Here is a 6,338-nt window from a genome sequence, read left to right as displayed (position 1 = left end):
CCCCCCCTTGGGTTGTGCCGTGGCGGAGATCCTTTGGCCTATACTCGCCTTGTCTCAGGATGGTAAGTTGGTGGTTGAAGATATCCCTCTAGTGGTGTGGGGCAGTGCTTTGGCAAAGTTGGTGGGGTTTATATCCTTCCTGTTTGGCCCTGTCCGGGGGTATCATCGGATGGGGCCACAGTGTCTCCTGACCCCTCCTGTCTCAGCCTCCAGTATTTATGCTGCATTAGTTTATGTGTCGGGGTTAGGGTCAGTTTGTTATATCTGGAGTATTCTTCTGTCTTATCCGGTGTCCTGTGTGAATTTAAGTATCTCTCTCTAATTCTCTCTTTCTCTCTTTCTTTCTCTCTCGGAGGACCTGAGCCCTAGAACCATGCCTCAGGACTACCTTGCATGATGACTCCTTGCGTCCCCAGTCCACTGGCCTGCTGCTGCTCCAGTTTCAACTTTCTGCCTGCGGCTATTGGAACCCTGACTTGTTCACCGGACGTGCTACCTGTCCCAGACCTGCTGTTTCAAACTCTCTAGAGACAGCAGGAGCGTAGAGATACTCTTAATGATCGGCTATGAAAAAGCCAACTGACATTTTACTCCTGAGGTGCTGACTTGCTTGCACCCTCGACAACTACTGTGATTATTATTATTTGACCATGCTGGTCATTTATGAACATCTGAACATCTTGGCCATGTTCTTTTATAATCTCCACCCGGCACAGCCAGAAGAGGACGGCCACCTCTCATAGCCTGGTTCCTCTCTAGGTTTTCTTCCAGTTTTGGCCTTTCTAGGGAGTTTTCCTAACCACCGTGCTTCTACACCTGCATTGCTTAGCTGTTGGGGTTTAGGCTGGGTTTCGTACAGCACTTTGAGATATCAGCTGATGTAAGAAGCGGCTATATAAATACATTTGATTTGATTTTGATATTGAAAAAGAATGTGGACACCCCTTCAAAATTAGTGGATTCGGCTACTTCAGCCAGTGTATAAAATCTAGCACACAGCCATGCAATCTCCATAGACAAAACATTGGCAGTAGAATGGCCCATACTGATAAGCTCAGTGACTTCCAACAAGTCAGTTCGTCAAATGTCTGCCCTGCTAGAGCTGCCCCGGTCAACTGTAAGTGCTGTTACTGTGAAGTGGAAAAGGTAGAGGAGAAACAACGGCTCAGCCGCAAAATGGTAGACAACACAAGCTCACAGAATGGGATCGCCGAGTGCTGAAGCGTGTAGCTCCTCGGTTGCAACAGTCACTACCGAGTTCCAAACTGCCTCTAGAAGCAACYTCAGCACAATAACTATTTGTCGGGATCTTCATGAAATGTGTTTCCATGGCCGAGCAGCTGCACACAAGCCTAAAATCACCATGTGCAAAGCCAAGCATCGTCTGGGGTGGTGTAATGCTCGCTGCCATTGGACTCTGGAGCAGTGGAAATGCGTTCTCTGGAGTGATGAATCACGTTTCATCATCTGACAGTCAGACGGACGAATCTGGGTTTGATGGATGCCAGGAGAATGCTACCAGCCTCAATGCATAGTGCCAACTGTAAAGTTTGGTGGAGGAGGAATAATGGTGTGGGGATGTTTTTCATGGTTCAGGCTAGGTCCTTTAGTTCAAGTGAAGGGAAATAGTAACACTACAGCATGCGATGACATTCTAGACCATTCTGTACTTCCAACTGCGTGGCAAATGTTTGGGGAAGGCCCTTTCCTGTGTGGAAGAACTTGACTGGCCTGCACAGAGCCCTGACCTCAACCCCACCGAATGCCTTTGGGATGAATTGGAACGCCGACTGCAAGCCAGGCCTAATCACCAAACATCAGTGCCCGACCTCACTAATGCTCTTGTTGCTGAATGGAAGCAAGTCCCCGCAGCAATGTTCCAACTTCTGGTGGAAAGCCTTCCCAGAAGAGTGGAGGCTGTTATAGCAGCAAAGGGGGGACCAACTCCATATTAATGCCCATGATTTTGGAATGAGATGTTTGACAAGCAGGTGTCCACATACTTTTGGTCATGTAGTGTATCTTTCTTAAACACCGCTATGTTGCACTGCAGCTCTTCCCAGTGTGAGGGAGAATAGAGGGAGGTGTTAAACGAGATGGAGAAGATGGGCAAAYGTTWGAGAAAGATATTTAGTGAGATAAAAAAGGRGGTTAAGCCAACAGTGGTGGAGACACGGGCCTCTCCAGCAGCAGCATGGAGCCAGAGAGTTGGACTAKTGAGTAAGAGCATGTTGGCCGAAATCCTGATGTGGATTCTGTTTGCGTCTTCTCTGTAYCTTCTTGTCCGTGTGCCTGGGGACGGCAAGTCCAAACACATCAAGCTTGTTAAGATAAACAAGCAATGCTGCTAATAAACTGTAGCACCGTTCTGGAGAAGCTGAAACACATGTTGGGTCGAGCTTAGAGTGGTCAGCCAGATGCACCTCTGTGATGGGTCAAATCTTGGCAAAAACCGTCAGYGAGAGTTTTGTGCTGAAGCGTGAAGAGCAGTGACCACAGATAAGGTTTGCTCTGCTCTCTGGGACTTCTGCAGCCAAGAATGAAGTCACTTTCTGATGATTGATCTTTCTGTCTTTCTCTGCTTTCTGTCTGAAAGCAGTGGTCCTCCTGGCCCCTGTCACTTAAAATCCGCTCCCGCTCCCTCTCCCTCGCTCTTCCTCCCTCCTGGGTCAATGGCCCCTTCATTGCCTTTCTGCTTGTCCATGACTGAGGATAGAGCTGGTGAAAAGAAACAGACCAAGCCAGGATGAAGGTGGCTGCTGCGTCTCCCTACCAGGTGCTGACATTTAATCCATGCAAATGTATCACAACTTTGGCCCACCGCAGCACACAATATTGGATGGCAGGCGAGTCAAAATTGACTGCAACCACTGGCATATTGCGGATGAGAAGCAATGTGTGTGTGTGTGCATGTGAGATGTGGGTGTTTTGTATTTGAATAGAAAATACAAGAGCCTCTTCATAAAGAGCTGATTCTTGTAACTGTAAAAGGAACAAGCAAAGTGGCCGTGGTTAACCACGGTACTAAGCCCGTATTTATGAATCTATTTGAATAGCAGGATGTAATGTCGCAGAGTTCCCTCCATCACATTCGTTAGCATATTCTTTGCTGCGTTGAGGAATTTGTCAGGAGATCCTTGGGACTTCATAAATAGTGCTGCAGGTCACTGTGGAAGCATCTAATGGTGTTTATCAAAGGTGAAAGTCAGCACTAACAGGCAGTACGACTCCAACAAGAGCTAGTGTTTATGTACACAGAGTCGAACTGTCAGGACTAATACAGTAACCTCCCACCAAACTCGTCTCAGAGCCTAGGAGTGTTTCCCCCTCCATCTCTTGAGATAATAAAACACAGATTATTATTTTCTGTCAGGTTCTACACAACTCTGTGCATCCTCGTGATTGATTTTCAGCTTATTCGCTACAGTGATACGATCAGCCCGGGCTTCAGAGAGGAGGAATCAGAGGTGGTTTCTACCAACAGATTATGTATGTGTGTGTGCAGTGTGGATCTGCTCTCCCACACAAAGCAATTGTTCCGGCTGATGTTGACATTCAAGTGTCACGCATTCCCTGAGAAAAGCTCATAAATCCCCCCCCCCCCCCCCAGATATGTGTATACTGCAGGGAGAATGCAAACAGTCAAGAAAGAGGACACATTTCTCTGACAGCCAATCTATCTGACATCATTGAACATGCTCCTCCCTGGTTGTAGAACCACACTTACAAACAATCCCTGTCAGCCATACAGCATATACAAAAGGACACAGTGCTGAAGTTTTATCTTAGATTTGAAGCACATAATGGATCTACTGGTGGTGAGAAAGTCATTCACCTGCCCTTTCAAAGTGTGGCTGACTGGGCAGAACTAGTGTCTAACTAACTGACCTGTTTCTGTGCTACAACCGCTGTTCAGTCAAGTCGTTATTAACCCAAGCTAAGTAAAAGTCAACATGGTCTGCCTGATATCCCTGCAAACAATAACGTATAAAAGGATTATGAAGTATTCATAAGCACTATAGAATACCTTTCTAAGCCAACGTCATACTTTTGTACATTCATGGTGATAAAAGATCCTTAGTAAGGACTCCCTACAGCTGGTGTTTGCTCTGCTGCATTCATAACAGCACCGATGAAATCTCAGCTTGGTGAGAAATGTCGATATTATGGACTGCTTGTTGCCTTTTCCTCCACGTCCCTCCCTCCCCCTCCTCCCCCCCTCCTCCCCCTCTCCCAGGCAGGCAGGCAACAGTGGGCTCTCTCTCTCAGGCCCGTGGCCCATCAGTCCAACCCAAAGCACAGCTCTGAGGGGCCATCCATCACAGGGCCCGCCCCGCAGCCAGGGGATAGATTTCCGCTTCCCCGGCCCACTCATCAATCACCACGGGCTCCCCTGCATACCCAAGCAGCACAGAGAGGATAGGGTGGGAAAGACCAGGTAATGTCACAACTACTAGTACSAACCTGCCAGGCAGCTTCCACTAAGGTGATAAACATATACAGTACATACAGAACACTGCTTCTGAGGAGACCTCCATGAAAAACGGGATAAACCAGCATCTGAAGAGGACTTGCATTTCTGTACACTATTCCATTTTTGCTTTGGACTAAATGAATACCAAGTATTTATACTGTCAAACTCCACCACGGTTGGAGATCTTCTCGCTAACTGTCCAAAATGGGATTCTGTGATCAATGCAGTGAGTGAAAACGGGTGGAACCAACTGACTGATGCAAGGAAGAGAGAGACCTGAGACAGTGCACACTACAGTGATGATAAGAAAGAAAAGGAGGGCGCTGACGCAACAGGATAGAAAGAGCAAGATATGGGGAATGGGGGCAAAATAACAAAGCTGCTGTGGGGGTGTGTATTGTGGGTTACACCACTTCAGCACATCAACGGTAGTGGAGGGAGAGGGAACATATAAACAGTACTTACTGTATTGAGTATGAGTCCAGCTGCTTCTGGTACTGCTGCTGCTACAGGCACACTTGCAATTAAAACCTCTAATGAATCAGAGCTATTTAAAGAATCACATTCATCCCCCTCGGCAGGCAGAGCAGGCAGGCAGACAACCAGAGAGCAGGAAGGCAGACAACCAGGCAGACAACCAGAGAGTAGGCAGGCAGACAACCAGAGAGCAGGCAGGCAGACAACCAGAAAGCAGGCAGGCAGACAACCAGAGAGCAGGCAGGCAGACAACCAGACAGACAACCAGAGAGCAGGCAGGCAGACAACCAGACAGACAACCAGAGAGCAGGCAGACAGACAACCAGAGAGCAGGCAGACAGACAACCAGGAAAGGCAGACAACCAGGCAGGCAGACAGACAACCAGAGAGCAGGCAGACAGACAACCAGGCTGGCAGACAGACAACCAGGCAGACAACAAAGCAGACAACACCAGAGCAGACAACACAGAGCAGACAACACAGAGCAGACAACACAGAGCAGACAACACAGAGCAGACAACACAGAGCAGACAACACAGAGCAGGCAAGAGGGAAAGATTAACTGAATGTTCTCTCTAATTTACCTTCTCTCCCTCCATCCCCCACTTTTTAGTTCTGCTGTTCTCGGTTTTCCTTCAGAGGCCTAGCAGCTGCTTTCAGAATTATTGCATAACGAGAGATTGGATATGCATTCGTTTGAGGAAAGGGCTGGCCCACAGCATAAAGATGTGAACTATTATAAGCAGAGTAAAGTTTGATGTTTGTTTGTTTACAGTTCCAGCATAGCATTCTCAGAATTGTACGGTGTTCTGGAAATCCATCGRGCAAAACAGTCATGGTCTCTGTGATTGAGAATCCACTGACTGAAGTTCCAACCCCACACACAGCTYTACCAAAAACCTGAAGCTTTTCTATATTTTCTCCGGTGCCTCTTTCTCCAGGAAAATGGAACTGATGGTGAATCTGGCTGTTGAATCTTTAATCACCAGTGCTGTGCTCGACACAGACATAATATCTTGTTTTGTTGGAACATGCAGGAATAAAGAGCGAGTGCGATAGAAACAGGCTGATGGTGGCTGACGGAGACAGATTTCTACTGGAGATAGTTACAGAGCATCAGCTTGTTACTCATATCTACAGTGTAGTTATATGTTCCCATGTAGCTCTACATCTACAGTAGCTGATCAATAATCATCAGTTATCGGTTGTTTAATCGATACTCCAATATTTAACAGCTACTGACAAAACCACAAGACATCTCAGTTGGGAGTTGAGGTTGTACTCTTTACCTATCAATTCAAAAGCTCCTTCGGGTGATGCTCCGTGATCTGCCCTGACACAAACACTCCCTATCTATATAATGAATATGAACTGGGTGGGCTGAGAT

This window comes from Salvelinus sp. IW2-2015, linkage group LG20 (genome assembly GCF_002910315.2).
Source record: "Salvelinus sp. IW2-2015 linkage group LG20, ASM291031v2, whole genome shotgun sequence".
NCBI lineage: Eukaryota > Metazoa > Chordata > Actinopteri > Salmoniformes > Salmonidae > Salvelinus > Salvelinus sp. IW2-2015.
Note: the sequence above shows the minus strand (reverse complement) of the source record.